At 41.1% G+C, this 12,910-nt stretch overlaps 1 long non-coding RNA gene across 1 annotated transcript in view; it reads left to right on the top strand.

Annotated features, from left to right (window-relative positions):
- LOC108449578 overlaps positions 1–8,840 on the top strand; it is a 13,767-nt gene extending 4,927 nt beyond the window's left edge. Inside the window, exon 3 of the long non-coding RNA XR_001865794.1 lies at positions 8,829–8,840. This is a non-coding gene — a long non-coding RNA (uncharacterized LOC108449578). The remainder of the gene's footprint in view (positions 1–8,828) is intronic.
- Positions 8,841–12,910: the final 4,070 nt, after the last annotated feature.

A 12,910-nucleotide genomic window follows, 5' to 3' on the forward strand; every position in this document is an offset into this window, starting at 1 on the left:
ATGCTGTGTGGTGAGTGTCCCGGTTACGGCTCGGTGCTGCGCTGCACGGCTTCTCGTGTCGCTGTGGAAACGGCCACTTCTTGCTCTACAGACCTCTCCGAGCCGTGTACTCGGAGCGGGCTTCCACGCCGACCCCTGGTTCCTGGCTGCTCGTGGCCCATGACCCCCGCAGCGCCTGCGGCATCGCTCCCTCACTCACAGTCACGTGGCAGGGGACCCCAAGACAGTGATGGGGTCTGCGATAAGGTGCGCACTCCCGAGGGTGCCGGGCGCATCCAGCACAGGCACCTCCGCTGGCACAGCTGCAGTCACGTACTCCTGGGATGGCGGCCGCACGGTCTCGGGCTGATTACAAGGGATCCACGGAGAGGTTCTATCACTAGTGCATGTTCTGTTCGATCCTTTATCTCACACAAGATCTCAGACCAAAAACACCCGTGACTAGTTCCAGGAGGATCAATATCAAAAAGTAAGTCTCGAGAAATATAAAAGAAATTTTTGAAAAGCCAGTTAAAAAATGTTTTAGATCTCCCGGAACAAATACTTTCTTGTTTTGTTGTTCAAGGATTCCTTTAACTTCTAGATATATTTCTTTCTGTGGCTCAGAGAGCCGCATTTCCCATGATTCTTCCATAGTCCAGAGAGAATATCCAAACCAAGGTGAGAAGAGAGAGATCTAGAGTGGTTTTTACTCACGAATTTTCTGTCCTTAGGGATCAGTGTTCACTCTGCTCGCAATAGCCACCATTTGTTACAGCGGGGATTCTGTAACACAATTGCACCAAACCAGGAGTCCCGTGGAAAGGAAATATATATGGACGGATTCTTGGTAGATGCTTCAGAGATGTTTATTTCTCCAGCTGCATGGCCGGGGTTCTGCCGAGGAACTGTTCCAGTCACGGGACTCAAGGGTCCTTGCCCGTGCAGGGGAACACAAACCAACCAACGGGAACGAGGCTGACCAGGGGCAGGGAAGCCCCATCTCTGTCCCAGGGCCCGTCTCCCAGGACCACATGGCAGGGGGGGAGACCCCAACACCAGAACTCCTATATTTTGTCTCCGAAATTTGCACTGCTGCTGTGTCTGCTAGGTTGCAACAGAAACGGGCCAAAGCTAAATGGGAGGATTTCAGTAGAGAAATTTAACTTATTTTAAACTTAATCACTCATTTCAGTTTATTTGGAGTTCTCAATCTCTGCCTTCAGCTTTTTCTGCTTTTTTAGTTTTATTTTAAGTGGTTGATGCAGCATTTTTTGAAAAACTTACAGGTGCTTGAGGCTCAGCTCATGCTTTATACATTTTTAGCGTCACAGGTCTTCAAAGCTCTCTTGACACTTCAGTCAATACAAAATGAGGGACTGGTATGGAAAGAGGCAACTGTAAAATTCACTAAATATGCATATCCATGACATTACTGTAGCAAGAGGTATTAAAGTAGTAATTTTTGGATGTATAAATGAACAGAGCGAGTAGGAAAAGCAAAATTATTTCACTGTGGTATATGGTATTGCTGATGATGATGCCAGAATGGCCTGTGGGAATTTGTGTTCTCAAGGGCAAAAAGCAACCTTAAAAATTGAAAAAAAAGTATAAGAAAAAGAGCTCCACGCCTGATTTCTTAGGCTTGAGAAAATGCATTTCACTACAATATTTAAGATATTGATTGTGTTGGATTTGTCAAATAAATGACTAAGAAGTGACTGGATTATAAATAAATGACGGAGAAGTTAACAGAGAAACACCTTTGAATGAAAAAAATCCTGTGTGCCAATGGGTTTCTTACTCAAGCAGCAGTGGCTCAAAAGTAGTGGCTGCCAACTGATCCAGAGTCATTTAAATGAGGAATAAGGCCCAAATATTTAGTAGTGAGTGTGATTAATGCCTGGAACTGATCTCTGGTGAGACGATAGACATGGCCTTATGTCTGTAAATCAGGTGTCATGTACATATATTAGTCAACCACAAGGTATGCTTTTGTTCAACACAAGTAATTGTCTTAAATACAGAGGTAACTGGTTGACACAAGATGGTTTGTATTACATGTGACAGTTTAAATTACTGTGTCCCCTCCTGGAACTCAGTTCTATGAATTTGTATTCTCTTGTGGTTTCAAAACCAGATGTTTATCACCTGGAAAAGTGTGAGAGGAAACTAGAGCTAATGAATGAAGTAGTTCTCCTTGCACTCCTGAGATACCCTGTGAACATCTGTAATTAGCCACGGGTAGCTAATTAAATGAAATATTAGGAAAAGTACAAAATACAAAACCTAAGTATGGGACTGTAGCAGAGACACCTGTAGATGTCAGATTTGATGGTAAAAACAGACTAGCATGTGAGTATTACAACATCCTATTTGAAAATGCTAGCTGAAAACCTTAAAGCAATATTCAGCTTTGCCTCACAGAGGGAAAAATTCATTTCCTACTTCTTGAAAGCTGACATAATGAACTGAAGATTAATATGACTCTACCAGTGGAATGATTGGGAAAGGAGAGGGACTGCTTCCTCCATGAGCAAGTACCTGAACTGAGCTTGTAAAGAGAATTTCCAAAAATACAGAAACTGCAAGAAGAATTAAAAAAAAATGCAAGTCTGAAGCAAATGCATCAGAATGTGGTGGTGCATCCCACTTTCCCTGTCACAGTCTCACTATGATCCGAGAAATGTTCCTTAGGCCTTGACCTTGATGAGCAGAACCTGGGCTCAGCTCCTCTTGAGCTTGTCAGAAACACTGTCTGCTCCCAGGAACTAGTGCTGTCTAATGAGCTCCTGCTTTTTTAACAAACAGCATTGGAAATTTATTTTTCTTTCCTGAATAACAACCCAAGGGGAATAATATTTTCATTATCAAACTTTCAAAGAAAGTTGCTGACCTGAATTGCAGCCAGTATGGAAAATTACTATGACTAAAGCCAACTCTCTTGCAACCCTATACACAGTGGTTCAAAGTGAGACCCTTTGAGCTTTCCTGAATGGCAGCAGCTGCAACCAGAAAAATCCTTCTGAGTGGGGCCTCTAAGAGCCAGCGAACTCTCAAGTTTGCTCAAACCTGAAGTTTGCTAAACGTGGAGGACAGCTGAACCACATGGTTGATATCCCCGCACCTTAAGGCTCAACCCTTCACCTGTCGAGAAGATGCAAAGGCAAACACGAGTACTTCACTGGATTCAAGGGGAATTTTTCGCAGGTATGCCTTTTACAGACTCCTTTATGTCTGTGTGCATTCGAGTGTGAATATGCTCTAGCAAATGTACTAGGAATATTGCTCCCCTAGATTCTTGAGTACTTCGGATTTTAAGTAAGTGAGGTCTGTAAGTACATTACTGTTGTTGTATAGTAAATTTTATATGAATACTTTGTCAAATTATTTAACTTATTGATTAAGTGATGTTAAGTGCTGTTACGTGCTAAGTGCTGTCAAGGTTAGCTGATGTTAAGGTTAAATGTTTTTAAGATTAAATGCTGTTGGACCTTTAGGCATTACCTGTTGGTCAAGCCCGGGCTCAGTTTTGTGCAGGGACAGGAAGGTCTTCTGTATTCCTTTTTATCCTTACCCTTCCCTATGCTTTTCTCACCACCCCCACCCCTCCCTCAGCCTTCACATAGATAGCTTTGGGTTTATTTTGCTTTGGATTAATTGATTTCAGATTTTTGTTTGCTATTTCTCTGTGTGCTTTAACCATCTAGTAAATAATAGAGTGAAACTTGCAAATGAACATTGTCATGCTTTTGCTTTTATATTAAACCTGTTTTTGCCAATATTTCACCTTTGAAGGTGATTCTTTCACTAACCTTAAAACAGTCATTTGCAACACTGAGGGACAAAGAAGAGCCTAGAAAAGGGGGCTTCTTCTGTTTTATCATCTACAGCATCTTTTCCATCTGCTCTCTATTTCCATAGTCTGGGTTTTGATTTGAAGACTCATAAAATCATAAAATGGTGTGAGTTGTAAGGGACTTTGAAAGATCATCTAGTCAACATCCTATCTTGCACTGGGTCAGGTTGGTCAAAGCTCCATCCAACCTGACTTTAAGCACTTCCAGTGATAGAGCATCCACAACTCTCTGGATAACTTCTTTTTCCAGCATTTCACCACCATTGTAAAAGAATTTCTTCCTTATGTCTAATCTAAATTAACCCTTTTTTAGTTTAAAACCCTTGCCTTTCGTCCTGTCACTACACTCCCAGTGAAAAGCACATCTCCCTTTTTCTTATAAGCCCCCTTAAAGTACAGAAATGCTGCAGTGAGGTCTCCTCAGAGTCTTCTTTAGGCTGAACAATCTCAACTCTCTCAGCCTTTCTTCATAGGAGGGGTGCTCCAGCCCCCTGAGTACCCTTGTGGCCCTCGTCTTGACCTGTTCCAACAGTTTTGTGTCTTTCTTGTACTAAGGACTCCAGAGCTGGATGCAGCTGGAGGTGGGACCTCACCAGAGTGGAGGTCGAAAAACCCCCTCTCTCACAACCTGCTGGACACACTTTTGATACAGACCAGGGTGCTGTTGGCTTTATGGGCTGCAAGTGCATAGTGCCAATTCATTCAGAATTTTTTGTCTACCAGTATCCACAAGTGCTTCTCCACAGGGCTGCTCTCAATCCCTTCACCTCCAGCCTGTGTTGATTTTGCGGATTGCCCCAACCCAGGTGTGGGACCTTGCTCCTGGCCTTGTTGAACTTCATGAGGTTCACATGGGCCCACACCTCAAGGCTGCCAAAGTCAAGAAGATCTTCAGACTCAGTTGGACTAGATGATGATTGTAAATCCCTGTCAACTGAAATATTCTATTTTTGTTTCTAATGTTTTGTTATGCATGCCACCTCTATTCCTATTGGCTGGTGGCTGGGATGGTTCAAGAGTGAAAGCAAGTGATGTGTTGCTGGAGAACAGTTTCTGTGCCAAAGCTGAAATGCTTTTACTAAAAGTGATTATCAGTGACATGAGCCTCAATCTTCACTATTTACCAAAGAGCCAGATGCAGGCATCAGGAGGGACTGAAAGATGAGCTCAGGGTGCTCTGACAGAAGAGCCAGTGGTAGCAGATACTCTGCTCCTCAGGGAGCTGGACACAGAATGCTCCCTGCTGGCCAAGAAGCCCTCCCTTTTCAGCCTACTGTACGGCTGGCTGAACTTTCCCCATGGTCTTGGTTGTTCCTTGGTCTTGCCAGACCTTGATAAGCTGAGTTACTGCCAGCCTGAACACAGACCATGTTCTGGCATTTGAGGAATCCTGGTCTTAATTACCTAATGGGCTGTAGCAATTCAAATATTCCTGGGAGATCTGGTCTGAGAAAACAGTGCTGGGACTTTGCTGAGAGTAACAAAGACAAAACATGGTCATTAGAATCATGTCAAGTGAGGTCTGTCCATTAACTTTCTCTGTGTGGGATGCTAGCAGGCATTCTTGTTATTTGGAGCCAGATCCCAAGAAAAGATCCCGGAGAAGTCCTGATTTCACATTCAAAACCATGCAAGGATTGTTATGACAAGTAGACCGTGCAAGGACGAGCATTTGAATGAGTGGGCCGTTCTGCTGTGAAAGAAGCCATTAGCTAAGGTTGAAACAGTTTGGGGCATATTCATGCTACTGTGCTATAAAGGGATTGCTACATGAATAAGGGTATTTTTTGTCTCCTCTAGATCCTGTTCCCAAATACAGTTGATGAGCTAAATAGTTAAAGATCAACTAATACCTTTAATAGAACTGATCTCACCCATGAAACTTCAGTTACTCTGGCTCCCGCTTTCAGTACGTTTTTTTTCTCCCAGATCAGACTGAACATTTTTGCTCAAGTTTGTCTTGTCCAATGACATTTCTTGGCTAAAGCTTCCTCTTCTCTGGCAGCAGCAGAACTGTACTTAATGCTTAAACACAATGTGATGGCAGATTAAAATTGATGGCAGATTCAGCCCACTCCATATATGTGCCTCACCCTTCCATGGAATAAGTACTGTGATAAGGCAAGTTGTATTTAAGGTTAGTCCATTTCTGGATTTTAGATTTAAAACACTTTAGCATTAGCTGTGCCTTAAAGGTTTGGTGGATAGCCAGAGTCAGAACAATTTCAGCCAACCAGATTTAATCTGTCACTGCATATGTGTCAAGGACCTAAAGGTGAATCTGCAGCTTCAGGAAAATTCTGTTTTAATCTGATTTATTGTCATCTATGAAAACTTGGTACCATTCCTTTTTTTCTAAAGTAAATTGATGTTTTATTTTGTTAGCTTCTCACAGATTGAAATTTTCCATCTGAAATAAACCATACAAATATATTTTTCCTCAAAAAAACCAAAAAACCTCTCATTATCTCACAAGTGTCAAGTATTCCTATTTGTCAAGAATTCTGAAAATTTTTTTCTAACATTTATTCTGCATTTCCAGCTAGCTCTGTAGAAGTTCCTATTATGTGAAGTCCTGCCTTTGCTGTAGCAGTACCAAATGTATTTGAGATTTCTGGTCCATTTCAGACTTTCTGCTGATTTGCATTTATTTCTTTCCCAAACCTTTTCAGTTCCCTTACTTGACTGCTGTGTCCAGATTTGCCTGCTCTGAAGATCTGAATTGATCAAAGGAGCAATTCTCCTTTCAGTCTTGTATTATACAGCAGAATCATACACACTGCTCTTCAGTACTGGAGAAAAAGCAGAAATGTAATGTGATGTTTTCGTTTACTTTGTGACCTACTCCAGAGAAAAATGCTAATGAAAAGTCAAGTCTTCAAAGCCTTTCAAGGTTTATTGAAGAGTTTTGCATTTGAAATGCTATTGGCTTGTGTTACCCTTTTCACTCAAGTAGGTCATCAAATTGCAAGGCCTTGCAAGCATTTTTTTTTACTGGAATAAAAATTGTTGATACAAATTGGATATGCTGTTAGTATGAAATCGTTTATTTGCAAACAATATGCATGAATCCCATTTCTACATTGGCAGAAGCAGCAAACTCTGGTGGGATGTTTCATTACCTGTAAAAGAAGGTGTATGTGACGCCAGGGCCTGGTCCCAGAAAGACCAGCTCTCAGCTTCTCCTCAAGGTCACACCCACAAGTCTTTCCTCTGCCTTTCTGCTGTTCATATTCACAGTTTCCAGGCCATATCCCAGCCTCTCTTTTTTCAACCACTTAAACCTTTCTGAATTGATCTTCCTTAGCTCTGGGCGTGTGCATTCCTGTGCATTCAAAAATAGGTCTGAACTGAGAGTCTATTGCACTGATCTTGATGCCTTTTCCTGGTCTTAAAATCAAGAGTCAAATGCAGTTAGAAGGGAAAAAGGGATTTTACCTTGGTATTTATTTTAAGGATCCTTCGGTGCACTACGTCCAGGTCGAATGCACCGAAATGCACACTGCAATGCCTCCCAAAAGATTTGGTATAACATTATAGGTCTTACTAATTAGCATATCTATCAAAAATTCCCCAATGAGAGGCTTGAATGAGCCTCTCCACTCCCCAAGGAGCCTTCCCCTGGATGGTTCTATCTTAGTTTACAGAATGTGTTCTGGAGAGGACCTTGGGGTCTGGGGCACACTGATCCCTACCTACAAAGCTTCTAAAATGTTTAGTCTCTTAGCTGAACAAAGAAGTCCAAGAATGTAGGCAAAAAGCACTAAGAATACAGAAGCTGTAAAAAGGTATAACAGGGGTATAAAAGAAAAGGCAAAAAATCATCATGGCATCAATCTTCTCAGGGAGGTAGTCTGGAATTTCTGATGCTTTAAATTCAAAACAGCATGGCAAAGACACTATTTGAGCTTAGCTTAGGAATTTTATAACCATGAATTAATATTATTTAGAATCTTTCCTTTGTACCCACTGTCTTTTGATGAAACTTATGTTGGTAATGTGATAATAAATTTATGAAATTTATTATCACGTTACCAAAATAATCATTGTACATTTTGGTAAACATTTCAGAAAGGTCAAAAAATTCAGTCTCTGGCTCTTACATAAATCCAAAAGCTGCCACTGGAAAAGCAACCTTCTAATCAGATTTTTACATGCTTTTATGACTGGCAGTCTTTCTAACCCTTAGATGAAAAATTAAAGCAAGTGTTACAATACTTCATGAGACAATAGAATAGCTGGCAGATCCTAAAAATTTCATCACCAATACATCAGACCCAAATAATGAAACATGCACAGTCAGTAAGGCTGTGCTGGCATGGGTGGTTCAAAACAGCAAGAAAACATTAGGGAGAGAAATAAGAAGAAAATGTAAGCAGAAATCAAGCATCCACCAAGTTTCACATGAGTTAGTAAGCTTCCTGATTTTATAATTTTTGGGGCTTTTTGTACAGATTATAGGGAAATATACAGGTTGTTCCATAAGAATCATTATTTTTTTTCCCCAGCTGTAAAACTATCTCAGTCTCAGCTGAAAAAATGGCAAGGTTCTCAATGTGGAAATAGTAGAAACCAAAATCCAATTTTAAAAGTTCCTTGGAAGTATTGAGTACATTTTTTCCCTTCATAACAGCTGTGGTAGCCTTTTCTTACTGTATAGAGGCAACCTGAAAGTTTTCTGAAGATGGCAGAGCCCTGGTGAACAAGGTCAGCTCCCACATGAACTTCACTTGCCTTTGATTCTCACCCTCAACATGAGTCACATAAACAGCAGTGAGCAGAATTGTAACAAGGCTGAATGCTCCCTGGATAAAATCCCAAGGTGATGACCCTTCCCAGGAGTGGGAAAAAAATAATAAAGTAATGCTGCCTGGCTTTAATAAATGTGATGGAGAGCAGTGTAAGTATGGGCCAGGAGGTGCTGCACTTCATTACACAGGGGTGTTTGTGCCAGTAGTGCTGCTGCTCATCCCAGCCGCCTCTCAGGAAGACATTGGTGCAGCTTGGCTGCTCTTCCTACACATTTGTGCCTTATCCCCAGCAACCTGAGGCAGGTGTCTCATGTGAGCCACTTCTGCAGTGGTCCATAAGTGAGCCAGAAGAGAGAAGATACATCATAAATAATTAAATTGTTAGATAAGGCCTAGCTACTACTTGGTACATTCATGGGTGTCCTGAATCACTGTCTTTTTTTTTTTTTTTTTAGGAACTGTGAGGTTTGTTTTAGCAAAACATGGGAGACTTCCCCTTGATGATCAGAATGAAACCACTCATTTTAAATAAGGTTTCAGCATTTTATCTTGCTTATTTTAACACTGCCTGGCCAAACAGGACAGCTTGATGACTTCAAAAACTACTTTTTCCTGGATAAAACTGAAAAAAACCACTCTTAACTTTGTCTTTTATACCTAATTACATCTACCTCAAGCATTTCCTGTTTGGTGTTTTGTAAACACTGCAGTGTCCCCTCCAGGCACTGGGGAAGGTAACTTTGAATTTGGCCCAGGTTTGATGGGGGAGTTGGACCAACCTACCTCCAGAGGTCCTTCCAAACTAAATTATCATATGACTTTAGATTTCTTATGTGCTGAAAAATCACTGTTGCATTTCTATCACTTTTACTTCAGCAGTTATTACCTCACGAGGATCATTATCCTCTTGTTCTTAACCTTGCTCATTGACACAAATTTTAGTCAACAAGGTGAACTTAGGAAAAATATGTCAGTGTTTTCTCTGCTAATCAGCAAATAAGATCACTATGACTTTCCCAGATAATTAGGTCCCTTATGAATATTAATATGTATTCAGTAACTAATGTCAAGCAGTTTTCTCACACTGAAACTTTCCTGCTTGTAGTTTTGCAGAGCTTTTAAAGCACCATGAGAAAAACTCTCCAGCTGAGTGACAGAGGCAACAACACAATTGCCACTCAATTTAATAGGCTTTGTATTATATTGTGAACAAAAACTGTGTAAGAAAAAGATGCAATACAGAACAAGCTATGGGTAACTTCACAGATAAATACTACACTCAAGCTGCTGGAAGAACCAATGAATTATATTTCTGCCAAATTTACTACTAAAATCAGTATAACTTGCATGTTTAACTATCCCCCCACCAAAGTCCTTGCTGGATAGTTCTAAGGAGCTAAAAGCAGCAGGTCCTCTCTGCAGCTTAATGGTAATGGTTTCATGAACAAAAAAGGGCTAAGGGGCAAGACTAAAGGGGGAGGTTCTTACAGTTGTCCATGAAAGATTATTACCTATTTACAAGATTTTATCAACGGCAGCTTTACTCTACCTCCTGCTTTCTAACCCTTTGCATTTGGGGTTCTGATTCTGCAGATACTGAGCTGTAATTGTCCTCTTAGGAAGAAAAGTAAGATGAAGGTCAACAGCCCTTTCAAAAGATAGCCAGGGCTTGACAATTTACCTAAAAGCTCAGGGCAATTATCTGGCTGCCCATGTAAGGCACTCAGGATGTGGGACAACAAAGTCCAAGTGCCATTACTCTGGAGAAGGTTTTAATCCATAGCTCCTTCCTCTTTGCTGTCACTCTACCCATCTGCTGCAGGATATTCTGAGAAGTTCTACTGAATATTCAGGTGTGTCATACAAAGCAGGACAAGGAAAGCAAATAAGTATACTACACTATGGTCGTTAAAGCATTCAAGAAGTGGGTGTTTTACCCAACTCTTCCTGGTATTTAATCATTTTATGGAATACACAATTTAGAACTTCTCACCTGAACAGCTGGGTGACTATAGCAATTACCTAGCCAGTTCCAATGCCCCAGGATAAAAACTGGAGGTGATTTAGGTCTAGGTAAATGCTTAACTTCTGAGCTATTATGGATAAAAAGCAGATGCCTCCAGCCATGGCTGTATAGAATTATATGTCAGCATATATATCATATAAAATCCTGCAGATGAAATAGGTGGGGCAAAAAAATTGCCCCCTGAATCTCAGTGGGATTTCTGTCTAAATTCAAAGTATCCAGGTCCTGTAAGGACATAGGTATTGGTACCATCAGGTTATGGCAACATCTAAGTAACTGTCACTAATTTTCCCTTTTTAAAAAAATGTATTTACTGATTTATTACAACTAATAGCACCTATACTTTGGTCAAAACCATCCAAAATGACATAGAATCACTTGAATCCTACTTTTGTAACTTCATCCTGTAATGTTTTAAAAATTTACAGATTTGAATACTAATAAACCCAGAGTACTCAACAGTCCCTCTCTGCGGGGATCTGCTAATCCATTGCTTTTCCTATTTCACATGTTCCCCCTCTTCCTTGCCCCAGCCCTGGCCACTCCCTCGGTTTCTCCCTATTTGCTCCTGTACCCCAACCCTGCCCAGGGACCGCCCCATGGCCCCTGACAAAACCACCCCGCACCCAGACCACGTTGTCACTCTACCTCTGAACATTGTGGTCACAAGATGTGATTAAAGCCATCTCAAGCCCTCATGAGAGACTCTTCTCTGCCTTCTTTCCCATTCACTGCATTGTAACGCTGCTGGCTGCCGGAGCCAGATGGCAGGGCTGTCCGAAATGGACTCCGGGATGCGATTAATGGCATGGCCCTAGGAAACCCCCGCTGTGCTCACAGGGAGCAGCAGCCTGCTAGGCAGAGTCCAGTGGTTACACCACCTCTCAAAAGAGAAACTAGGAACCTCAATGAAAAAGAATTAATAAGTTAAGAAATATATGAAGGTAATACTTGCACAACTCTGAAGTGTTGAAGTTTTCTGAAAAAAAGCCATAAACTAACCTAGTTGAAGGATCCTACTGAGTCTAGCTGCCAGGCAACTTATTTCCTTCCTCTTGTTAAACCAAGACATTCAATGTGTGAAAAGCTCTAGTTTGATCTGCACTATGTCAAATCTGGGACCTAGAAGTACAACATTTTCAATCAGATAATATATCTGCCTCTGATCCCACATATCAGCATTGCAGATCTATAGACATACTGTACTGTTAATAAACCACTTTTTTACTTCCCTGCAATTCTATTTAAAAAAAGCCATTAAAAACACATATTAATTTTCCAAGAAACCTTAAGATATGTCATGAACAATTAAAGACATTCCTTGACTAGAAGATTTGGTACAGCATAAAAACATACAGAGAGCAGAAAGAAGAGAGTGAAAACAAGAAAATCATCCCTTTAGCCAATTAGGGTAGCATTGATAGTTTACTCATTCCTACATTTTTGTTATTCAAAAATGTGAATTCCTGGGAAGTTTTGAGTGTAGCCCAGAGATGTCTGGTGAATAGCTTTGGGAATAATATTGTAAGCACACCTTCTGCCAAATGGCATCAGCAGCAAGAGGGAGCTAAATTTAAATATCAAAGGCGTTTAAATTGACACACACACTGGCTGCTGGCCAGAGAGCTAAGGAAGGCTGTGTTGTTGGGTTTGTTTTTTAATGAGTTCCTTTTTTGGATTTCAGGGAGCTTGGTAGCAAGCTGTCTGTCAGGATGTAGCACTAGGGAGGCAGTGACATGTGAAACCAATAGATAAGTATTTTAAAGGTAATTAGATAGAGGTAATAATTACATACACATCAGCAGGAGAGGTCACCCAAGGACAGAGGACTGAGGGTGGAGTACCTTTTGAGGAGGCTACACCTTGAGGTGGGAGGAAATGTTTTGGGGAAAGACACTTGAGGGAGTCTAGACTAAAAGAAAAAGAGCATAGAAAAGTCCTCACACCCAATGCTACAAGGTATCAAAGGACAGGCATTTAATAGTGGTGTCACAGGCAACAAATACATCAGAGAGGATGATGTGCAGGCTTGAACCTTGGTTAGGAAATACACTTTCAGTGATGGTACAAAGAGGATGTCCGCGAAGAGGAGCCATCAGGAACAAACTGAAACTGGCCTAGGACTCAGATCACAACTGTTTATTTCCTTATTGCCCCACAGTCACTTCCTTCATCCACTTTGTTTTTTGTAACAGTTGTAAACATCAAGAGCTCTAGAACCAAGTGTTCTGTCTCTATTAATTTGGATAGCACCAAAGGTCAGAGATGTGAAGGGATGCACAATGGGCCAGGAAG

This window comes from Corvus brachyrhynchos, unplaced genomic scaffold (genome assembly GCF_000691975.1).
Source record: "Corvus brachyrhynchos isolate BGI_N302 unplaced genomic scaffold, ASM69197v1 scaffold28, whole genome shotgun sequence".
NCBI classification, from domain to species: domain Eukaryota; kingdom Metazoa; phylum Chordata; class Aves; order Passeriformes; family Corvidae; genus Corvus; species Corvus brachyrhynchos.